We start from the raw sequence: 25,311 nt of genomic DNA, 5'->3' as shown, positions 1-25,311 counted from the left end.
ATTACAATACAACAATATGTACAGATTGATGAACTCTCTAATTAATTTTCGTAGATGTTATCTCTCCTTTTTTTGGCCTCTGGAGGAATCTGATGTAGAATATAATTTATTGTATTGCATTCATAGATAGCATGAATATATACTTTCGTTCAAAAATTGATTCTTATCTAATTATTACAATAAAATTAAATAAAGACAAACCAAAAAAGATGAAATTAATAGATAAATATTATGAGAAAAAGACAGAACGTCAATTCCAAGGCTTCCGCTAAACCCAATCGAGCTTTCTTATTTGAAAACCTCACACAAACACACACAACATTTACTCACACTCTCTCACTCAACCACTCACACTTCACATTTGCTCGCGCCTTTTCTTCCTCAACACACTCACTGCAAATCACTGTTCAAGTACATAAAGTACTACGCTCAAGAGACCTAGGAACGCTACATTTGATTCCTTCGGTATCAAAGAAATGGTAGAAAACTATAGAAATCTAAGATATTTCTATGCAGGCAACTCTATTATTCCTTTTCTCAAGCATTTGATTCTTTCTTTTTCTTTCTTTAATTCCTTTTTCTGAATCGATTTGTTAATTCGTCATCGTGTATAATTTGCCAACAGAATTCTTCAAGAACATACACTAAAGATTTTGGCCGGATTATTTCATCCGACCCAAATTCAAATTCATCTTATGAAGATTCTGGTGTGCTATCGCCGGATCCGATCTCTTATGCTCCGCGGGCAAGTTTAATTGAGTCTCAGGTACATATTTGATTATTTTTCTTTTTGTTTCTCCAATTTATTTTAAATTAATTTTCTTTCCTATTAGAGTTTTAAAAAATAAGTATTTAAATTTGAATATATTAAGAATTTTCTTTCCATAATTAGGGTTCAACAAGAGATCCAACTTTATTTATTTGATAAATATTTTAAAATAAATTCATGTGGAACTCCTTGTTGAGGCAGTAAGAAATCATGCTCATTAAAACTTGTCTTTTTCTGTCTCACCTTATGTTTGGATATATTTTCTTACCATAACCGTTCCATATCATATATAGCATTAGGGGTACAACTTTGGTCGGCGCCATGTTGAGGAACTTGGCCGCTGTCTTAAGAGCGTATCCCCAAAAGGACAGGGGCAATTCAGTAAAACTCTTCATGGATTGAACCATGTCCAACATGGTTCAACTTCTCCATTCGGCCACGTCGTTAAGTTGTGGCATTCTAGGAGGAGTCCATTGAGAGAGAATTCTATTCTTTGTTAAGTAATCCATGAACTCACCACTTAAATATTCCCCAACTCGATCTGACCTTAAGAGCGTATCCCCAAAAGGACAGGGGCAATTCAGTAAAACTCTTCATGGATTGAACCATGTCCAACATGGTTCAACTTCTCCATTCGGCCACACCGTTAAGTTGTGGCATTCCAGGAGGAGTCCATTAAGAGAGAATTCTATTCTTTGTTAAGTAATCCATAAACTCACCACTTAAATATTCCCCACCTCGATCGGACTGAAAGCCTTTGATCTTATGGCTAGCTTGATATCTACTTCAAGTTTGAATTCCTTAAATATTCCAAATGCCTTAAACTTGTACCTCATGAGCTGAACATAACCATACCATGAGTGATTACAGATAAAGGTTATGAAGTATGAATATCCTCTTTTAGCTGGAGTATTTAGTGGTCCACAGACGTCTGTGTGGATTAAGTCCAACAGACCAGTGACAAGCGTGACAAACAAAAGGTTTCTTGATCATTTTTCCTTTTAGACAGGACTTGCAAGTTGATAGTTTACCCAAGTCATCTACCTCTAGACTCCTTGATTCTACCAACTTCGTCATCCTTTCTATGGAGATATGACCTAACCTTACATGCCAAATTTATGCATTTTCATGATTATCTATTTTTTGTTTGTGTTGGGCACTTATAATCCAATTTGACTATTGGAAAATATAAAAACTGTTCGTTAATATACCAGGTAGATGAAGGTTATTATGAATCATCAAATAAAAACTATTTTTATTAATCTTAAATGCATAACCCTCATTGTCTCAATTAGGAATGGAAATAATATTTTTATCATGATTGGTACATATTAATAGTTCTTTAATACTATCTGAATGATCACTAATACCTAAGATGAGAGATCCCACCGATTCCACAGCAACGACCTTGTCATCACCGAGCCTTGGATCATCTTGTCTTTACTTAGCCTTCTGCTTCTTTCCACTACCTGCAAATCATTGCAAATGTGAGCTCCATAGCCAATATGCAATACCCAAGAAGAAGAATTACTTATCATATTTACTTCAATACAAACATATCTGGGTTGGAGAGAAGTTGTGAGTACTCCCACTTCGAATGCCCCTTTTCACAGCAATGATTACAAACATCATTTGCCCTCGACCGTTGTGATCCGCCGTTCTTCCCTTTCCCTTTGCTCTTTCCCACCGGAGCAACAGGGGAGCTTGGAGCGCTAGTAGTGGTTATTACAGCTTTTCCTTTTCCTTCTTCCTCTTCTAGCGCTCGGCCCTCTTGCCTTTTCGCCTTGGAGGTTGAAGCCTCTCCTATTAGTAGCATAGGTGCAGAGGATATGATCTCTCAGTCATCTTTTTCCTAAAAAATATTTTTGTACCAGTATATCTAATATTCCTATCAGGAATTGTACAAACTTGGATCATGTGAAGCATTATTGAGGGAATGCTTTCCAGCCTATCATATTGCTTTTGGATGTCATTGGTCAATGAAGCTAATATGATACTGCGACCTTGTTGTTGTCCTCATGCTACTTCTCGAACATCACACGTTCTTCGGACGAAAACCCTTCTGGTAAAGTTGCCAGGAGCGGCTTGTCCAAGACATAGCCTGGTTCTTTAAACCTCGGACAATCATTAGATTTTGCAGCTAGTTGTTGCAATTCGTGCCATTGAATCTATTAATCTCCATTATTAGGGTTAAGGGGTTCTTAGACATGTTCTACAATATAGAATTAAACAGATTTCAACATATGATAGTAATATTATTGATAAGTTCAAGACATGGTCTTTTAGTCTTTAACTCTCTCACTATTTATATGAAAGCCCACCATTCTCAAGTGGAGTTTTGGGAAGTCATTTCCTAGTGGGCTTGATATCCACAAGAACAGTTTACCATGCTTGCTTTTACTAGTCACATGGAAAAAGTCCCATGGGAGGCAATCGATGCTATTCTCATTCCATTAGATTCCCAAGATATTTTGCCTCACCTCTTCACATGATTCTGAGGACTACAAGAGAATCATGTTACTCAATGTTAGGTTCTACCCATGAACCAAATCCCACCCCAGTCGTCGCCCCCCATTACTTGTGAGATAGAAAAATGCTGAACGTGTTCTTTGTTCACAACAATGGTGTAGCTTTCCTTCATTCCAACTATGCCAAGACTCGTGAGACCACGCTTGGGTAACGGTAGCTTCCTCACCACAATTTTGTGGATGGAAGGTTAGTCAAATCAAGACAATATCGATCTAAGTCCATTTTGGGCCTAATATTTAACTTGGTCCAACCAAGTAAGAGTTAATATTTTGGTGTTTGACCGAGACCTCATCACACAATTTTATTACATGCAAAACATCAAATGCTAAAGCAATAAAGAAATCACCGCATGCAACATAATTAAGCATACCCCTGTGGGATGATCACAAGCTCTACCTATGCGACTTTACTGTGCCCAGAGTGAGTCTATGGTCAGTCTAAGGTGGCCCTATGCTATTACAAAGTAATTTACCCATCAAAATGTAAATGGGCCTTGTAATTTCTTTGTGGGACTACTTATCCTTGGACCTTTTTCTCCATGAGCTAGCTTTAAAATAAAAAACCTCATAAAAAATATTCTTATAATACTCTCATTACAACTGAAAAGAAATCCTAATCAGAAGTTGGGGGGAATGCATAAGGAGGGAGACAGCAGGCCTCATTATTCGAAGGTTAAAAACGAGAGGGAGAGAGAAGAAACAATACAAGGGCATACGAGCCGAACCATAAACTCACATTTACAAGAGGTCGTGGGCCCCGAGATCATCTATCCATACATCACATAATATACAGCCCATGTAATATTATACTCCAAGATATCCAATATAACAAAATTTAATTTTACGAAGAAAACACAAGCTGGAAATTTGCAATCAAAAGGATGATAAAAAAAATAGGTGAATTGGCCAATTAATTATGCAATTTTAATTTTAGAAAAAATTCAATTTTGTCCCAAAAAATTAAAGCAGTTAACTAATACTGAAGAAAATTCCAGAAAATCAAATCTTCAAAATACGGGCAAAAAACATCCCAGCCATTGGCTGTCAGCCCTGTAGCACGCACTGTCCTCATTGCCTGCGTATGCGCTCTGGCCCTCTCCCAATATTCACGCGCGTGGCTGCATTGCAGGTTGCTCACACGCGCGCTTGCTCTCTGCCAGCTTTCGCTCATGCAGGTTCCCTTGCTTGTGCAAGTCTGGTTGGGTGAACACTGTGCCCCAACAGCGGCAGTGCTGCTGCAATTTGTTTTCCTATATTTTGCGTGTTTAACATAAAACAGCAAAAAAAAGCATAAATATATAAAATTTCAACTTTTCACATGCTTGAATCATCCAATTAATTGCAAAAATCAAACGAGCTATTTTCATCATACAATTACTTATCGAAATGCGTTAAAACATACTTCAAAAGCCGTGAAAGCACGTTAACATGATGTTCAAGAAAATGCACGTTAACATGGTTGTCAAGTGGTCTTTGGGCTTTGTCTTGATGTTCAATAAAATGCAAACATACAAAATGAAAACAAAAACGTAGATGCCAAAATAAGAGAATACTCTTTTTATTTTCTTAAAAATAATATTACATAATGTCGATTAATTGATAGAATAAAATACATCTAGGTCAAGCTAATTGGATTTTTTGTCATTTATTCTAACAATCTCCCACTTGACCTAAGGCCAATCACCCATCGGCCTCAAACGTATCTTATCAAGATGTTGAATATGAGCAATTTGCGACACCGGTTTAGTTAGTGGATTTACTTTGTTTTGTGCTGAGTTGACTTGGTCCATCCGCACGCCACCTCTGCTCACCATCTCTGAAAGTAGATAGTAGTGTCTAAGAATGTGTTTGCAACGGTGATGACATCTCGGTTCCTTTGTTTATGCTACTGCCTCGTTGTTATCACAGAAGATAACTATGTCAGCAATGCTAGACGATACAACCAAGTCTCGGATATAGTTTTTCATCCAAACCGCTTCCTTAGCTGCTTCTAAAGTTGCATTGTTTTCAAATGACGTGGTGGAACTGAAAGCAACAAAAATGCGAGTGGATCGGCTTGGAATGCACAAGTAGAATCGGTAATATAAAATTAGTAAATTATGATTCCAAGGGGTGTACTCTTGGAGTTCCTGGGCATTCGATGTTGTTAATAATAACAACAATAAAACTAAATGGGGCTTATGGTGAAATTAAAATAAGAAATGCAAAAAACGAAAATCAATGATTACCTTTCTCTTGATTTGTTTCGAAGTTCACATAGGACTTCAACGTAGTAGCCCTCTCAAGATACGTATACACCACACCAGAATATGACATCCCCAAGATATCTCTGTTAGAAGAAAATTAGGTAGAAAGAACACACCAAGTGTGCTTGTGAGAGAGGTGGAAGAATTAGAAGCTTCTAGGGTAGGATCATTTTTCATTAGTTATTCCAAATAACTAATATACATATATATACCTTGTATGGATGTACTAATCCAACATGCAATCATCGCATACACGTGATTGCCGTGATTTCTCAATTCTAAGGACTACTCGCTTACTATCGGAGCTAGGGATTTAAGTTATTCCGACCAAGCTTCTAAAGCTTACATATGACGATCCTCGCGTGTTAGTGCAGTCAGCTGACCACCTTGTCAACCAACCCACTGAAATTTCATAGACGTCCAACGCCTCTTGCCGATGAAACACAACACTCATCCAATGAATGCAATACTCAGTACAGGTCTCAGTAGGACTCTCAATGCCCAGATTCGAGGTCTTCGACTTAGAACATTTCAGACTAACCTACAAAAGTTGCCTTCATAGCCACCATCCAATGCGCAACCCAACTACATGGGTTACAAAGTGGTCTATGGATGTGTTGTGATGTCAAAGTTGTAGTTGATGTAATTTGGTAAGCACGATAGTTACATGCGCCAAAGATGAATACTTATTATATTCGTCAGCAAAATATTGCTTAAATAAAGATTGCTTGAATGGTTCTCAAAACCGCCAATCTAATTGGCTTTTTTGTTACCTATTCCAACAATTTCCCACTTGACCTTAAAGCGAATTGCTCATGTTTTTAGATTAATCTCATTATGACTAATCTGCTATACCGGCTAGGTCTTATGGGTCTACTCTCGTTTTTGTCAATGTTCTGTGATCCAACCGCACGTTACATCTTTCTATCATCGCTACTAGCAAATGATGGTGTCTAAGATTTTTTCTTAGACCTGTGATGAGATCTCGGGCCTTTTATATTGTGCCATAGCCCAGATGTCATCCTCCAAGCTGACTACTAGCGCGACTATACTAGGTAGAACACCCAATGACTGAGCGTTGTTTTTCGATCCTAACCTTTTTCCAATATAACTTTCAAAGTTTACCATACATTCAATTTTTCATGATTAGGTTCTTTGTTCCAGTTCCAGTTCGAACCTTTCCAATATTACCACATTATCATTAAACCTCAAATGTACATTCATTTTTTAGATTAAATATTATTCATATGATGCTGGAAGCTACTATTGCTATAGCTTTCCAAAACCAACCTCCATTAATATTCGTCAAGAGCTCTTGTCTAATCCTTATTCAGGTATTAAAGATAGCCCTTCAACAGCTGTCTGTTGCCTCATCGGTGCACACTCGATATACATTTTTATGCTTAAAAAGCATGAACAACATCGGGCTTAATACACCGAATAACATCCCATGCAGCTTACCACAAAGACGTAGGGGATATCAAGTATCTAAGCTCCTCATTAGTCTACCATGACTGAATCTTTAATAGCTTATCCTTAGATAGGGTCCAATTCTTATTATAGAAAATTTGATAAACAATGTTCGTGTTTTAGACTTTCAAGATGTCTTTATATCATTCCAAATGATCGAGACATTCTGAACCTCTAAAATACTTGGAACACAATTGGGCCCCCATTGACTTTCCACCTTGTTTTTGACCAAGTCATGTACCTCATGAACTTCTCATAATAAGTATGTAGGGCATCCAAACCTAGTTTGAACTCCATAGCGTATTTTATGGCTCCATGCCATTTATTTGGACAGATGTCCTACATCGCTTCCTCTTGTCCGATTTCAAAAACTCGAACCTTTCAGGTAATTAGAGTGTTCTGACTGTCCTTTGGAGAATATAGACATGCTAAGTTAAGTTCCGATTACAATTGATGTTTGTTTTATTCCATAACAAACTTAGATTCTGAGTCAAACTTATGTATAAATTAGATTCTGAGTCAAACTTTCCTCCCACTAGTCCTTTAACGTTGCAGGACCATTTCTCATAGTCAAGACTTTTGTTCGACACAGGTTTGCCTAACCATATCATATATATAGTCTGGATTACGACTTTAAGAAAACACCATGTTTTACAACTGGATAGTTTTTCAAAACTCTACATGTAGTGAAGCACCATTGAACCATCTTCAATCAAGGTTCAATTACTTCCTTACCAAAGAAAGTTCAACATTGTCTCTTTCAGTGGAATTTCACTGAATGAGAATTCCATTCTCATTTAGGATGTTACAAAAAATTCCAGTAAATATGCACTACCTCGATCCCACCGAATAGATTATCTCCGTAACCAGTTTGGTTCTCCACCTCAAGTTTAATTTCTCCAAACTTTCCACAAGTCCTTAGACTTGTGAACCCTCTACTGGTATTTTTGTATATACTAACTTACATACGTCTATTGTGGATCTAATCCAATTGATTGTTTTTTAAAATCATTCTTTGTCCCACAAAGTGCTTTAATTGCTTTCTTCCTTCTGAGAAAGAATTCGTAAGTTAGTAAACTCAAATCATCTATTACTAGACTCTTTGAATCTGCCAACCTATTTATCCTAACTAGAGGGATATGGCCTAGTTCATGTATGTCATTTTCTGTAAGTTATGTTCTTGATCATCCATTTTAGTCATTTGTTTTGATTGTGCATAATATAATTATGTAGTACGATAATTTAATAACTCAGCAGACTCGAAAATAATCTTTTATTGATCAATTTTGTAGTCTAATTGATCCAACAAGTGACTAACGACTTGATCATGCTAGGTTACATAAACGTAAACTATTTCAACATGAATACTAATAGCTAAGTTTATTTAGTCTTATTGCTTTTGACTAATGGCCTAGCCATTTCTTAGCTTTAAGAGTAGTTGTCTTAGAGTTCTATTCCATTCATTTCTGTAAACCATTTCCATAAATGCATTTTGGGAGCAAGTGTCTAACACTTGGGAATACGAACAGTAATCATGTTTGCCCGACAAATGCCTTAATTTGAGTGAAGGGGATTTCACGATACACCCTCTTCTAATGCCCTTTGACAATTATATGTAAACATCATAAGTCAATTTTGACTATCGAACCATTATCCCATTTTTCCTTTTACATTCGCTCATTAAGGTGACATGGTCTTCTGTTTTTTTCGCTAGCTGCCAGTTGAGTCACATGCCGTTTCCATTAGTTGTTAGAACAGGACCATTTCTATTAAAAAATAGAGTTTTGGGGACTAAAGGTGTTGAACACTTAAAGCGTGGGACTGCAAGTGAGAAGGGCCCTAGCTAGTGGGACCAAAAGTGATATTTTGCACCAGTTGACTAACGGCACGTGACTTGTCACGTGCTGTTTCCGTTAATGTTAACAGAATAGGACCATTTATGTTAAAAAAATAGGATTTTGGGACTAAATATGTTGAACATATAAAGTGTGGGACTGCAAGTGAGAAGGGCGCTATCTAGTGGGACCAAAAGTGATATTTTCCCTAAGAAAAATCATAATATCCAACATTACAAAAAATAATTATATGCAGAAAACACAAGTTTAAAATTGCAATCCAAATGATAATAAAAATATGTGCATCCAATGCTTAAAAATAAACCATATTAAGAAAGAAATTTAATTTTATCCTGCCTATGCGAAGGGGGTGGTATGCAGCACCGGCCTAGAGTTGCTGCTACAATGCTTAAATTATTTTTTTGATTCCACGCATTAAACTATAAAAATAAAAACCAAGTATTTACAGAAATATTCAAATTTTCTTAAATACTAAATTCATCCAATTAATCACAAAATTAAACAAGTTAATTTCTACACATAATTATCAATAAAATAATCAACAAAACATGCTTTAGAAATACTAAAACACGTTGACATGTTTATTTGACATAAAATCATTGAACATTCACAAGAGATTCCAACATAGAAATCCTCTAAGGATGTCCACATCACACCAAAAGATAGACCTTGATTCCTTTGTTAGAAGGAATCAGGATCAAAAAACTCACCCAAGGTGAGATGAAGGGGGCAGTCGAATTATGATGGAGAAGGAGAGGGAATTTTTGTATTGTATTGTGTAATGAATTATTACCCTAATAATCATACACAAAATATTTTATATATCTTGAATAGATAAACAAGAATGTGTCTAGATACATTCTATCATATATAAGGTAACTCTTCAATCCGTTCCAAATAGAGAAGAGCTAATTATGACCAAACTAACACTTTCCAAAATGTAGTTCTTTGGTCAACTTTTCCTCCATCAATTTTGCTAGTGAGCCTTAATAATTGGGCTGATTTTATGTAAAGTAAATTCAAGCCCAATGAATTTTAATTAATTCTAATTTTAAAAAATTCATTTAATTCATCCCACTACGTATTTAATCCAATTAAATATTCAAGATCAAATTGTCTCTTATTAATTAATGGAATCCAATTCATTAATTAATAAAGACAAGCATAATTTCAATTAATGTAATTAGTTTAAACTTGGGCTATCCATCCAACGTACCCTCATGTGTGAGTAATCGAATTACATACATCTTAAGGAATTAATTCCAAATTAGTTCCTTATTCTTTCTTGGTTATTCGTTCAAGAAACTCAGTTACCATGGATGGTCGTCTAGCAACTGTCCATGGCACTAGAGATTAGATAAATTTTCGTGCCAACATTTATGTTCCTAAGTCCGTACGGGTACGGTCCTTTCGTCTATAATCTCCCATGCTTAGTTGAGGGTATGGAATTAGGTGTCAGTTCCCATCTTGGACTAGGCATCTATGCTTAATACTTGAGATTGCATTACGCCAAGTTTCTTGACATAGGAACCTCCTTTTCCTATTCGATCAACGATTGTGGCTAGAGATTCATAAGACATGAATGCATCTTCAAGTGAATAGGAGATACCTCTATCACATGCTGATAGGGGATGGATCGTCTTCTTGGAACTCACATAATTCGACTACACTTGATAAAGCTTATGATGATCACGTTTGTGACACAATCACCTCTTGCACAGATCAAAGATACAGTCATCGATGTACGTGACTACCGTGATTCCTCAAGTTTGAGGACTACTTCCTTACTATCTGAGCCAATGACTCAAGTATACTGACCAAGCCTCTAATGCTTCCATATGACGATCCCCACGAGTCAGTTAAGTCAGTTCAGTCAGTTGATCGCCTTGTCAACTAATCTACTAAAATTGCATAGACGTCCAACGTCTGTCGCCGATGAAATGCAGCACTCATCAAATGAATGCAATACTGAGTGCAAGTCTCTACAGAACTCTAGATGCCTAGTCTTGAGGTCCTTGGCTTGGAACATTTTAGACCAACCCTCAAAAGTTAGTTTCATAGCTGCCATCCAATGCGCAACCTAACTACATGGGTTATTGAGTGGTCTGTGGGCATCTGTTGTGACGTCAAAGTAGTGGTTGATGTAATATGACATGGATAACAAACACATGTGCTAAAGTCGAACACTTACCATATTCGTCTGAACAATAATGATTAAATAAAAATTGCTAGAATGGTTCTCAAAATCGGCAATCTAATTGGCTTTTGGTCACCTTTTCCAACAGTTCAATTACTAATAAACTGATTAAAAATTTAAGTATGGTTGCATCCAGTACAAGTGAATACGTTTCAGTATAATTAATTTATGGCCTTTGAGTAAAGCATTGGTCTACAAGTCTTGCCTTGTACCTTACAACTTCATTTCATTCATTTCTCCTTCGTACAAACAACCACTTATAGCCAACTGGCTTGAACATCTTGTGGTGCTGGAGTAATATGTCCAAATACTTCTCGTTTATTTTCTATTTTTTCAATTATTTAAGTGTTAGCATTCCTCTATAGTTTGAGGATCATTTTCATTTTCATCCATGATTTCGATAGCTACAAAATAGGCAAAAATCTCATTCATTTCAATTTCTATTCGAGGGTAAATTTCATTTTTTGTCCAATAAGTGGACTCGTTTTTAATTTTGGTCCATAAGGTTCTCAAACTTTCAATCCTTTCACAGTGACAAAGAACTTCTCTATTTGCATCCGTGTTTTTTACTTTTTTCATACTAAATGGAAGAGATAAGAAAATAAATTAGCTATTTGTATACCGTAGAAGAAGAAATAAACATTTCCCACCAAATTTTCATTTATCAGTACATTTTCCCTCCAAATTTGTACCCACCTAACGAAAAAATAATCTGACATTAGCAACTTAATGATTGCCCCTCTTGTGTCCTGACATTGGAAAAGAAATGCACATATTGGATGGAATGTGTAAATCATCTATAGTATGGGACCAAAATTAAAAATAGGTCCATTTATGCGATCAAAAATGCAATTTACCCTCTTTTCGGTAACAACCTAAACTGTGTAAGTATAATTAATAGACATCTCGTAATTGACCTCGAGATCTTGGTCGTTACATTTAGATAAATCATTACTGGTGGTCACATTAGCATTGTGATTAATAGAGACGGCATGCTCCTTTCTCTTTCGAAGATTTGCTTCTTTAGAGCCAAGTGTTCTAACACGCTTTGTGATTTACTCGAATATTATGTGTAACCTTGTTCCTTCAGGTAATAATATAGTTGTTCTTCTAGAGCGCTCAATAAAATTACTAACTCTTGAAATAGTATTCACAATTGGTCTTGTCATCAACAAGTTTGATAAAAAAACTCTTGTGTCTTAGAATGGTATGTGTAGTGGCACTATCAAGAAAACAATGCTCCTTACCACTGAGAATTATAATGGGGTACAATATGAGAAAATTGTAACAAATGGAAAGAAATTGGAAAGGCCCTAACTAGTATCTTAAGCTAGCCTGTAGAACCAAAAATCTTGCGGACCCATCTCTTGTGCTATTATCGGGTCCTAGTTCTTGTGCTCCGCCAACCACCTTTATGGGTGGGATTTTGCTAGAGCACATCATCACACCATAAAAAAGGCAGATTTGGCACGGTCAGGACAACCGTTCCTAAACCCCTTCCATCTTGGAACGGTCTTTGGAACACATAATGAATGGATATTAAAAGATGATGTCATGATCTATATTCTTTTTGGGTTATAATTTTAATAAAAAACTGGAGTTGTATATAAAGAATTTTGTAAAGAAAAATGGTTGATTACAATACAAAAATATTTACAGAGAAAAATGGTTGATTACAATACAAAAATATTTACAGATTGATGAACTCTTTAATTAATTTTCATAAATACTGTCTCTTTTTTTTTTTAGGAAATAATTTATTGTTTTATTGTATTCATAGATAGCATCAATATATACATTTCTTTCTAAAAATGCTTTCTGTCTAGTTGTTACAATAATATTAAGTAAAGACAAACCAACAAAAAAGAAATTAACAGGAAAATATTATGAGAAAAAGACAGAACGTAACTTTCGAGGCTTTTGCTATCCCCTGTCGAGCTTTGTTGTTTGAAACACTCATATATATACACACAACATTTACTCACACTCTCTCACTCAACCACTCACACTTCAGGTTTGCTCACGCCTTTTCTCCCTCAACACACTCACTGCAGAACACTGTTCACGTCCATAAAGTATTACGCTTAGGCAGCCCTAGGAACGTTACATCTGATTCCTTCGTTAGCCAAGAAATGGCAGAAAACTCCATGAATGTAAGATGTTACATCTGATTCCTTCGTTAGCCAAGAAATGGCAGAAAACTCCATGAATGTAAGATGAATTCTATCCGGGAAACTCAATTATTCCTTTTCTCAAGCATTTGATTCTATCTTTTTCCTACTTTAATTCTTTTTTCTTGAATGATTTGTTAATTCTTCATCGTTGTATAATTTGCCAACAAAATTCTTCAAGAACATACACTAAAGATTTTGGCCAGATTATTTCATCCGACCCAAATTCAAATTCATTTTCTGAAGATTCCGATGATGTGCGATCGTGAGATCCCATCTATTGTGCTCTGTCGGCAAGATTAATGGAGCCTTAGGTATAGATTTAATTATTTTTCTTTTTGTTTTTAATTAATTTCTTTTACTGTCAAAGTTTAAAAAATAAATATTTAATTTTTGAATATATTAAGAAATTTTTTTCCATAATTAGGGTTCAACAAGAAATTCAACTTTGTTATTTGATAAATGTTTTTAAATAAATTCATGTGAAACCTATTCTTGAGGCTATAGAAATCGTGCTTAAGAAAGCTTGTCTTTTCTTTTCTACCTTAAATTTTGATATATTTTCTTACCATGACTAGTAGCTGTAGTGACTAAACTCATTTTTGAAAACACTAATTTTGATACCTTAAATTTATCACTAAACGGGGGATGAAGAGAAAGTGCAATAGCAGTGGTGATGACCTGGCTTAGGCTCAAACCAAACCTGATTATGCCTGTTTTTTTTTCTTTCCTTTTTAATGAAGATGAGATACTTTTTTGAACAAACTTAAAAAATTTATGCTTTTATTTTAAATAAATATCATAAATTAAACCAAACAAAAAATCAAAACTTCAAGAAAATAAAGTTGCTAAGACCGCATAAAGAACTTAATAACAGTTTAACCAACCAGCTACAAATAATAAACTTAAATAATGGCAAGCCCAAAAAAGATTTAAAATACAGTTTAAAAAATTAACAATGAGTTTTAGTGAATTGTTGTACTATTAGAGAAGTAGAAGAATAAAGGTAAAACTTTTTAGAGCTTCAAAAGTATAAAAAATATGGAATAGTTAAGCTACAAGAATAAAATAAAACTTATATGTCATATATTATTAAACAAAAAGAACTGGCTCGATTAGGTCGCCCGCTAACTCGACCTAGGGTTAGGAGTTCTTAAGTCATTGTGTTGGGCCTATCCCAAGTATTGATACTTGGAATCAGCCCAAAATTGGCCTGGATTGGACGAACCAACGTTTTTTCAATGGGTAAATCAGATCCTAGGTCGAGTTCCTCTTGAGCCCGATTCTTTAGGCATCTTGAGCAGTGACTAGAAACCATGTGTTTAGTCCATGACCATTGAATTAGCATTAATTTGGTGGAAGTTTTCATTTACAAGATATAATGTGAAATTCCTATGACCAATAAAACTAAAATAATAGTAATTCCTTATATATGCAAATCATTTGAAGATTAGAAATCCATTTGCTATTACGATTTATTGATTCCAAGTACACAAGTAATCTTTATCTCATCTTATTAATTTGTATTCTAAAACATAATTATTTCTGGGTAATTTTTTATTTGTTCTTTAATCTACATATAACACTTTGTTTGTAGAAAGCTTATGCAATCATTTTACTTATCTCTAGCCCCTCACGCACTAAAAAAAGGAAACAAGATTAGATATTAGTGTGCAATCACGTCCACTTTTGCTATTATGCACTTTTACCTTTCTTTTCTAAAAAATGTGATATTATAATTTATAAAATAAACTCATCTATTCTACTAGCATACATATGTATGGCAGGTTGAAGTAGTGAAAAGGGACATGTATCACAAAATTGTACAAGAAAATGAAGATAAGTTGGACGTAAGGGTGAAGAAAGTCCATCTCCAACAAGACGTGGACCCTCTACCGAAAATTGTTGAGACAATAAAAATTCAATCAAGATACAAGTTATCCCTACAGGAATGACTAGAGGGTTGCATATTACAAAAGAGAAAGAGCAATGCCCCAAATGCAAGTGATAAGGTAATAATTGTTTATTACTTTACCTAAATAATTTATAAATTTTTGAGTGATGCAAAATTATTGTAATATAACTAACATTATTTGGTAATACTATATTCATGATACAGTCTCTCAAAACTTCCGCTCTTTAAAGGACGTTGCAACTTTTATACTATATAGTTGTCGGAGGAATGATCTAGTGCTAGAACAGGTTAATTCAAAACTTTTGAAAATTTAAAAAAAGAATTCTTAATTTTTATGTAATTTTTTTAAAAATTTTATACATTTCTGAAATTGTAAACAATTTTATAATTTTTGGTAATTTTAATAATTTTCTGTAAATTTTTGAAAATTTTAATTTTTTTTTGTAAATTTTCTGTAATTCTCCAAAATTCGTAAATTTTTTGGTAATTTTAAAAATTTTCTCTTAATTTTGGGTTATTTTTAAAATTTTTTTGTCTATTTTTAATTATTTTTAAAAAATTCTGTAAAAAAATTATTTTATGCAATTTTTGCAATTATAGAAATATATAGTTGTATGAGAATTTCTGCAATAATAGAAATTTATTTTATATAATTTATGTAATTGTAGAAAGTTTGTGTAAGTTTTCAGAATTAATTATATAGTTGTGTAATTTATGCAATTATTTTGAAATTTAGTAATTGTATAGTGTGTATTTGTGCAATTTAGTCATGTAACGTTCTATAATTAATGCAATTCCTATGTGTATTATATCATATTGCTTAATTATTTTGTGAAATTTATTGTATAGATGTGCAATTTATTTTATAAATAGGCTAATTTTTACATCATAATGTAAATAAGCAAAAAAATTAGATGAATATATAATCTCAATAGTAACATTATTTAAATAATAATGTAAATTATAAAAAGTATTGGATGAATATTTTCAAATAAAATAATCTTTACATCATAATGTAAATAATAAAAAAAATTAGACCAATAGTTAATCCCAATAATTACATTATTTAAATAATAATGTAAATAATAAAAAAATTAGATCAATATTTCCAATAATAAAAATTTTAAATAGTAATGTAAATAATCACAAAAATTACACCAATATTCCTAATAATAACATTTTTACATAATAATGTCAATAATAAAAAAAATTAGACCAATGTTTTCAATATGAAGATATGCACTAACTAATTTCAATAAATAGAATTTATATTCCTAATAATAAGATTTTTACATAATAATGTCAATAAATAAAAAAAAAGACCAATTTTTCCAATATTAACATGTTTACATAATAATATCAATAATCACAAAAAAATAGGCTAATATTCCTAGTAATAACATTATTTACATAAAACTGTCAATTATCCTAAAATTAGAAAATATTCCCAACAATAACATTTTTACATAATAATGTCGATAATCCAAAAATTAGACCAATAATTCCAATAATAATGTTATTAACAAAATAATGTCAACAATAACATCCAATAATAATGTTATTAACAAAATAATGTCAACAATAACAATATCAATGTAATATTTCAAATTAAAATACAATTACATAATCAATACAAATAGAAAACAAATTGAGGATAATATTTGCAATAATTAATAATTATTTAAAAATGTATAGTTCTTCGGTAACTGCATACAAACAGATCACGCATGCCTTTTTTATTTAGCCCATTAATTGAATTTTGCCAGTAGAACTTGTTATGTTTATCCATCTTCATCTGTCAATAAAAGATAATGTTGATAGATTAAAATGGATAAATGTAATGAATACTACAATAAAAAGTTCATGTGGTAGGCTAAGCAAGCATAAAGAAATACTTGGCTCGTTGGTATATGTGCACAAGAGAACTGTACATTCGATGTGTAAGAATTAGTATATTCTTTTTTATTTATACATATTAATGTCAGTAATCATAAAATTTAAACTAATACTTCTCAATAATTTCTTTAGATCATGTTTAGTGGTACGCTTCCTGTACCACGTGATTAAGGATCTGGTCGTGGTCGTGGCTCGCACCATAGGGAAAGCAGTTCTTCGACCACCCACACCACCTGACACGACCGCACCGTCCCCCGCCCTGTAGACTCCAGATGATGCTGGAGCATCTGGAGCTACACGGGCAGCTGATGAGACGATGTAGGAGTCTGCCACCTCGGCGACTGCTCCACCACTTCCATCAGTCCCCCATCATCAGCGAGCTCAGTACATCAGCCTTGATGATGCAAGATAAATTTGTTTATCAATTTTTTTAGTATTATTTTATATTAAAAATGTCTAATATAGCATGTAATTTTAAATTTGACAACCGCTTTCATGAGCGCATCAATACAGTCGTCGGGACATTTTCCCCACCCGTTGCCATGTTTGAGGTAGGTGCCGCCAGAGTACCAATATTTCTGGTTTGAGAGCATGAAGGTAATCAAATCGAATTAATTTGATTTTATCTGATAATCTAATTATTTAATGAATTTTACTAATATTTTATTTAATGTTATTATTGTAGATGATCTACTGGTGGCACTGTGACGATGAATCAATGTTCTTGGTCTTCCACAAGTTGGCCTTTAAGTATATGTGGAAGATACTATCTGTCTCCCTGTCCAGCATAGTCAGGCCACTCTGGCTGGCCAACAAGGTTTGGCTCCAGCTGTAGACGTACTGGGCCAGCGTAGACTTTGAGCGGCAGTCCTCAAAGTATAAGCCAAACCGTGCGGCGAACTCTACGGTGTATCAGGAGGAAGGGGTCTTCCTCTATCGACATGCACAAGAGGAAGTTGGTACGTAAATAATAGTATTTTAAATGCTTTATCATTATTTTATAAATAAGAAGCAAAAGGGTTTTTCGACGCAGAATGGTTTTTCTTCTACAGGAGGCAAAGGTCGGTCGCCCCCCAAGCAGATGGAATTATTGGAGAAGTGCTACAAGAAAAAACTGGACGGCGGCTGGAGCGGGCCGAGGGCGTTGGAGGTGGCAATAAGTAGGCACAGTATGAATATTATTTTTCTTAAAAAACTTAATCTTTGCTTAAAAGTGTTTACAATTTTGTTTGTTTTGTAAGAGATGTTGTAGAAGCTGCTAGATGATAGTCAGCCTTAGAGGGTTGGATATTCCAGAAGATGCTTTATTTTTTGTAATATCCAACCTCTACTCTTTGTTATTCTTTTAGCTTTTTTAAGGGTCTGTTATACATATGTATCTATGTATATATATATATATATTGATTAATGGATTGAAAAGTGTCAATTGATTTTTCTTTTCAAAATATTTGAAAGTGATATGTTCTATGCTGACAAAGAACCAAATAAATTCGTGGAAAAAATTCTTACACACATTAGTTTATCTCTATAACTTTAATATAGTTTCAATTCAATTTCAAACTTAAATTACTAGACTGCAGTTCCTAAATAAAATCCAATCCTCAAAATGTAATAATCACTAAAATTATGAATCAAGTAGGTACCATTACTCTATACCTATCTTTATATACTAAACCATTAATTACATTTTTTATATTAAAACACACCTACCACATATATTTCTTTCAAATATCTAGCCTTTGAAACTGAATTTCAATAGATCCTTTGCAAAAACTTGAATGGAAAGGATAAACAAAGGTGTAGAAATCATTATTGAAAGGTTCAGATCGAATTCTTGAAGAAAACTGTATAACTTGCAAAAGACATTTGAGCTCTGTTTCTTGCTTCTTCTGTAGGTAGCTGTTACACAAACGTTTATATAGAATTTCAATTTCTAACTTCCATAATTGTCATACTTGCCACTAATAAAAACGCAGCAATGAAATAACACTTGCGACTTCTATTTTACTGCTACAACTTAATAAAGTCGCATGTACTACTAATAAAGGCGCGAAACCCTTTTTACGTTCCTTCATCTCATTTGCAGGTCTGTTGCTCGTTTGACAGAAGAAGAAGAAGTTCATACTCTGCAGCAATGTTGTGTTCTTCTTGATGTATTTTAACATGCCCTCCTCAAGTGAAGCTTGTTGAGATACTAACAAGATTCAACTTGGAGATAAGAAACATGAACCCTGGCCCTGGTAAGGTTTTAGTAAACACATCTGCCGACTAAACTTTGGAGGAAATATGCATAGGATTAATAAATCCCTGTTTGTATTTTTCTCTTACCAAGTGGCAATCAATCTCAATGTCTTTGGTTCGTTCATGGAAAATCAGATTAGCCATGATGTATAATGCAGCGTGGTTGTCACAATAAAACTTGATAGGTGTAGGAGGGATGATTTTGAAATCCTGCAGCAAGTTGAAAATCCATATGAGTTCACATGTGGTTGTCCCCATAGTCCTATATTCTACTTCAGCTGATGATCATGACACGGTTGTTTGCTTTTTAGTTTTTCAGGAAATGAATGATCCTCCCAAAAATACACAATATCTAGTGAGTGATTTCCTTGAGTCCTTGCAACTTGCCCAATCTGCATCGCAAAATGCCATAAGTTCAAAGTTGTCATCTGTGTTTAGTTGCAGTCCTCTGTTCATGGTTGTTTTGAGATATCTAACCAAGTGAAGTGTTGCATCTCAGTGTTCCTTACATGGGAATTGCATGTATTGACTTAGTTGTTGTGTCCCATGACAAATATCTGGCCTGGTAAATCCTAAGTATAGCAATCTTCCTAGTAATCTCCTGAAACTTTCAGGATTTTCCAGTTGTTCTTCTTGTGAGCTGCTGAGTTTTATTCCCATAGGTAAAGGTGTACTTGTTGCCTTTGCTTCTGATAGCCCAACATCATCAATTATATCCTTGATATACTTTGTTTGAGATATGACAATGCCCGTTTTTTACCTGTAGATTTCAACACCAAGGAAAAATTTGGCTTCTCCCAGATCTTTTATAGGGAATAGATTATCCAGGTAATTTTTGATTTCAGAGATAGTATCTTGACTTGGTCCTACTAACAAAACATCATCTATATATACTAGTAGACAAAAGAAACCTTTTTCAGTTTGTTTATTAAATAGACAATGATCAAGCTTAGATTGATTGAAGCCATATTTTTCTAATTGTAAAGTGAATTCTTGATTCCATTGCCTAGAGGCTTGCTTAAGACCATACAAAGATTTCTTTAACTTACAAACATGATCTTTAGGAACAGAATAACCCTCAGGGGGTAACATGTAAATTTCTTCATCCAATAATCCATGTAGGAATGCATTATTAACATCTAGTTGGTGTAGATGCCAATGATATTTTGCAACTATAGCAAGTAGGGTTCTAATTGTGACTGCCTTAGCCACAGGAGAAAAACTATCTAGATAATCTACCCTTCTATTTGGTTGTATCCCTTGGCTACAAGCCTAGCCTTATATCTATCTATAGTTCCATCTTGTTTAAGTTTTAATTTGTATACCCATTTACATCCTATAGCTCTTTTTTCTTTTGGAAGTACAGAAATTTCTCATGTTTGATTATCTTCTAAGGCCTTAATCTCATTATTCATTGCATCAACCCATTTTTTTGTTTTAATGGCTTCATTGAAATTCTTAGGCTCTGCAAGATTCTTAGCAACAGTAAGAAGAGATTTATGCAGGTAAGGAGAATGCAAAACAACATGTATATCAGTTTTTGTTTGTACATGAGTGCATACATAGTCATTGAACCTAATAGGTCTGTTACTGTGTCTATTTGATCTTCTAGGAACAGGTAAATGGTCAGCCTCATTTTCTTGTATTTCATTAGTATTAATATCAGTGTTTGCTTCCATTATGTCTGTTTCTTGTTGATAGTCTACGTTATTATCAGACAGTATGTTAAGCAAAGAGCAGCTGATGGGATCAGTAGGTTGATTAGCAAAAGGAAAAACATTCTCATTAAGAATAACATCTGATCAGTAGGTTGATTAGCAAAAGGAAAAACATTCTCATTAAGAATAACATCTCTAGATACTATCATAATCTTCTTATTAAGATCATAGACTTTGTAACCCTTTTGATTAGGAGCATACAAGGAAAACACATTTTATACCTCTCAAATCAAACTTAGACTTGTGTGGTTGATTATTAGCAGCAAAACACATACATCCAAAGGTTCTGAACAATGAAGAATCTACAAGTTTGTTGAACAAGACTTCATAAGGGGTTTTCCATTTTAATATAGGGGTAGGTGTTCTGTTTATTAAGAAGCTAGATGTTAGAACAGCTTCTGTCCAGAAAATCTTAGGTAAATTAGCTTGAAACATTAGACCTCTTGCTACTTGTAACAGGTGTTTATGCTTTCTTTCAACTACACCATTTTGTTGTGGAGTGTAAGTGCAAGTAGTTTTGTGGATTATTCCTTCAGACTGGAAATTTTTTTGACATTGTTCACGTAAGAATTCAGGTCCATTATCACTTCTAATTGTTTTGATTCTTTTATTAAATTGGGTAAGAATCATCTTTTGGAAGTTCTTTAGCAATTCTAGAGCTTGTGACTTATAATGCATAAGGTATGTCCATGTAGATCTCCACAGTCATCCACAATAGTTAACATATGAGTGCATCTAGATATTGACTACTCATTATAGGGGCCCCATAAATCAATATATAAAAGATCAAAACATTCCTTTGAAAAACAAGTGCTTAAAGAAGGCATTGGACATCTATGAAATTTTAGTGGGTTAGTTGACAAGGTGGTCAGCTGACTGAACTAACACGCGGGGATCGTCATATAAGAAGCCTTAGATGCTTGGTCGGAATAACTTAAGTCCCTAGCTCTGATAGTATGGGAGTAATCCTTAGAATTGAGAAATCACGACATCACGTGTATGCGATGCTTGCATCTTGGATTAGTACATCTATACAAGGTATATATATATGTAAATTAGTTATTTGGAATAACTAATGAAAACATAACACAAAAATGATCCTACCCTAGAAGCTTCTAATTCGGCTACCCTCTCAGAAGCACACTTGGTGTGTTCTTTCTACCTAATTTTCTTCTAGCAGAGATAACTTGGGGATCTCATATTCTGGTGTGGTGTATACGTGTCTTTAGAGGGCTACTACATTGATGTCTTATGTGAAGTGTATGCGATGCTTGCATCTTGGATTAGTACATCTATACAAGGTATATATATATGTAAATTAGTTATTTGGAATAACTAATGAAAACATAACACAAAAATGATCCTACCCTAGAAGCTTCTAATTCGGCTACCCTCTCAGAAGCACACTTGGTGTGTTCTTTCTACCTAATTTTCTTCTAGCAGAGATAACTTGGGGATCTCATATTCTGGTGTGGTGTATACGTGTCTTTAGAGGGCTACTACATTGATGTCTTATGTGAACTTCGAAACAAATCAAGAGAAAGGTAATCATTGATTTACGTTTTTTGCACGTCTTGTTTTAATTTCACTATAAGCCCCATTTAGTTTTATTATTGTTATTATTAACTACATCGAACGCCCGGGAACTCCAAGGGTACACCCCTGGGAATCATAGTTTTATTACGTTTTGATTTTAATTTATGAATTTTATATTACCGGTTCTACTTGCCCGTTTTCAGGCCGATCCACTAGCATTTTTGTTGCTTTCATTTCCACAACGTAATTTGAAAACAATGCAACTTTAGAAGCAGCTAAGGAAGCGATTTGGATGAAAAACTACATCGGAGACTTGGTTGTATCGTCTAGCATTGCTGACATAGTTATCTTCTGTGATAACAATGGAGCAGTAGCATAAGCAAAGGAACCGAGATCTCATCACCATTGCAAACATATTCTTAGACGCTTCTATATACTTTGAAGAGATGGTGAGCAGAGGTGGGGTGCGGATGGACCTAGTCAACTCAGCATAAAACAAAGTAGATCCACTAACTAAACCGGTGTCACAAATTGCTCATATTCAACATCTTGATAAGATACGTTTGAGGCCGATGGGTGATTGGCCTTAGGTCAAGTGGGAGAATGTTAGAATAAATGACAAAAAATCCAATTAGATTGGCCTAGATGTATTTTATTCTAACAATTAATCGACATTATGTAATATTATTTTTAAGGAAATAAATGAGTATTCGCTTATTTTGGCATCTACTTTTTTGTTCTTATTTTGTATGTTTGCATTTTCTTGAACATCATGACAAAGCCCATAGACCACTTGACAACCATGTTAACGTGAATTTTCTTGAACATCATGTTAACGTGCTTTCACAGCTTTTGAAGTATGTTTTAACGCATTTCGATAAGTAATTGTATGGTGAAAATAGCTCGTTTGATTTTTGAAATTAATTGGATGATTCAAGCATGTGAAAAGTTGAAATTTTCTATACTTATGCTTTTTTTTGCTGTTTTATGTTAAAAACAATATAGGAAAAACATTGCAGCAGCACTGCCGCTGTTGGGGCACAGTATTCACCCAACCAGACTAGCGCAAGCAAGAGAGCCTGCATGCGCGGAAGCTAGTAGAGAGCAAGCGCGTGTGAGCAACCTGCAATGCAGCCATGCGCGTGAATGCTGGGAGAGGGCCAGAGCGCACGCACAGGCAACGACGACAGTACGTGCTATAGGGCTGACAACCAACGGCTCGGATGTTTTTTGCCCGTAATTCGAAGATTTGATTTTCTGAAATTTTATTCAGTATTAATTATATGTTTTAATTTTTTGATTGAATTTTTTCTAAAATTAAAATTGCATAATTAATTGGCCAATACACCTATGTTTTTATCATCGTTTTGATTGCAAATTGTGAGCTTGTGTGTTCTTCGTAAAATTATTTTTTGTTGTATTAGATATCCTGGAGTATAATATTACATGGGATGTATATTATGTGATGTATGGATGGATGATCTCGGAGCCCACGACCTCTTGTAAGTTTGAGTTTATGGTTCAGCTCGTATGCCCTTGTAATGTTTCTTCTCTCTCCCTCTCGTTTTGAACCTTGGAATAATGAGGCCTGCTATCTCCCTCCTTATGCATTCCCCCCAAGTTCTGATTGGGATTTCTTTTCAGTTGTAATGAGAGCAGTATAGGAATATTTTTTTATGAGGTTTTTTATTTTAAAGCTAGCTCATGGAGAAGAAGGTCCAAGGATAAGGTGGCCCACGAAGATGTTATAAGGCCCATCTACATTTTGATGGGTAAATTACTTTGTAATAGCAAAGGACCACCTTAGACCTATTATAGACTCACTCCGGGCACACTAAAGTCGCATAGGTAGCGCTTGTGATCATCCCACAGGGGTATGCTTAATTATGTTGCATGCGGTGATTTCTTTATTGCTTTAGCATTTGATGTTTTGCATGCAATAAAATTATGGGATGAGGTCTCGGTCAAACACCGAAATATTAACTCTTGCTTGGTTGGACCAAATTAAATATTAGGCCCAAAATGGACTTAGATCAAGATTCTCTTGATTTGACCAAGCCTTCCATCCACAAAAATATGGTGAGGAAGCTACCGTTACACAAGTGTGATCTCACGAGTCTTGGCACAGTTGGAATATAGGAAAGCTACACTGTTGTTGTGAACAAAGAACAAATTCAGCATTTTTCTATCTAACAAGTCATGGAGGGCAACGACTGAGGTGTGATTTTGTTGATCGGTCAAGCCTAACATTGAGTAACATGATTCTATTGCAGTCCTAAGGATCATGTGAAGAGGTGAGGCAAAATATCTTGGGAATCTCATGGAATGAGAATAGCATCGATTGCCTCCCACGAGACTTTTTCCATGTGAATTGTAAAAGCAGGCATGGTAAACTGTTCTTGTGGATCCCAATCCCACTAGGAAATGACTTCCCAATACCCCACTTGAGAGTGGTGGGCTTTCATATGAATAGTGAGAGAGTTAAAGACTAAAAGACCATGTCTTGAACTTATCAATAATATTACTATCATATGTTGAAATCTATTTAATTCTATATTGTAGAACATATCTAAGAACCCCTTAACCCTGATAATGGAGATTAATAGATTTAATGGCATGAGCTACAACAACTAGCTGTAAAATCTAACGATTGCCCGAGGTTGCAAGAACCAGGCTATGTCTTGGACAAGCTGCTCCCGGCGACTTTACCAGAAGGGTTTTCGCCCGAAGAACGTGTGACGTTCGAGATGTAGCATGAGGACAACAAC

The sequence above is a fragment of the Sesamum indicum genome, linkage group LG3 (genome assembly GCF_000512975.1).
Source record: "Sesamum indicum cultivar Zhongzhi No. 13 linkage group LG3, S_indicum_v1.0, whole genome shotgun sequence".
NCBI lineage: Eukaryota > Viridiplantae > Streptophyta > Magnoliopsida > Lamiales > Pedaliaceae > Sesamum > Sesamum indicum.
The sequence above is the reverse complement of the archived record's forward strand: the minus strand, read 5'-3'. Positions refer to the sequence as shown.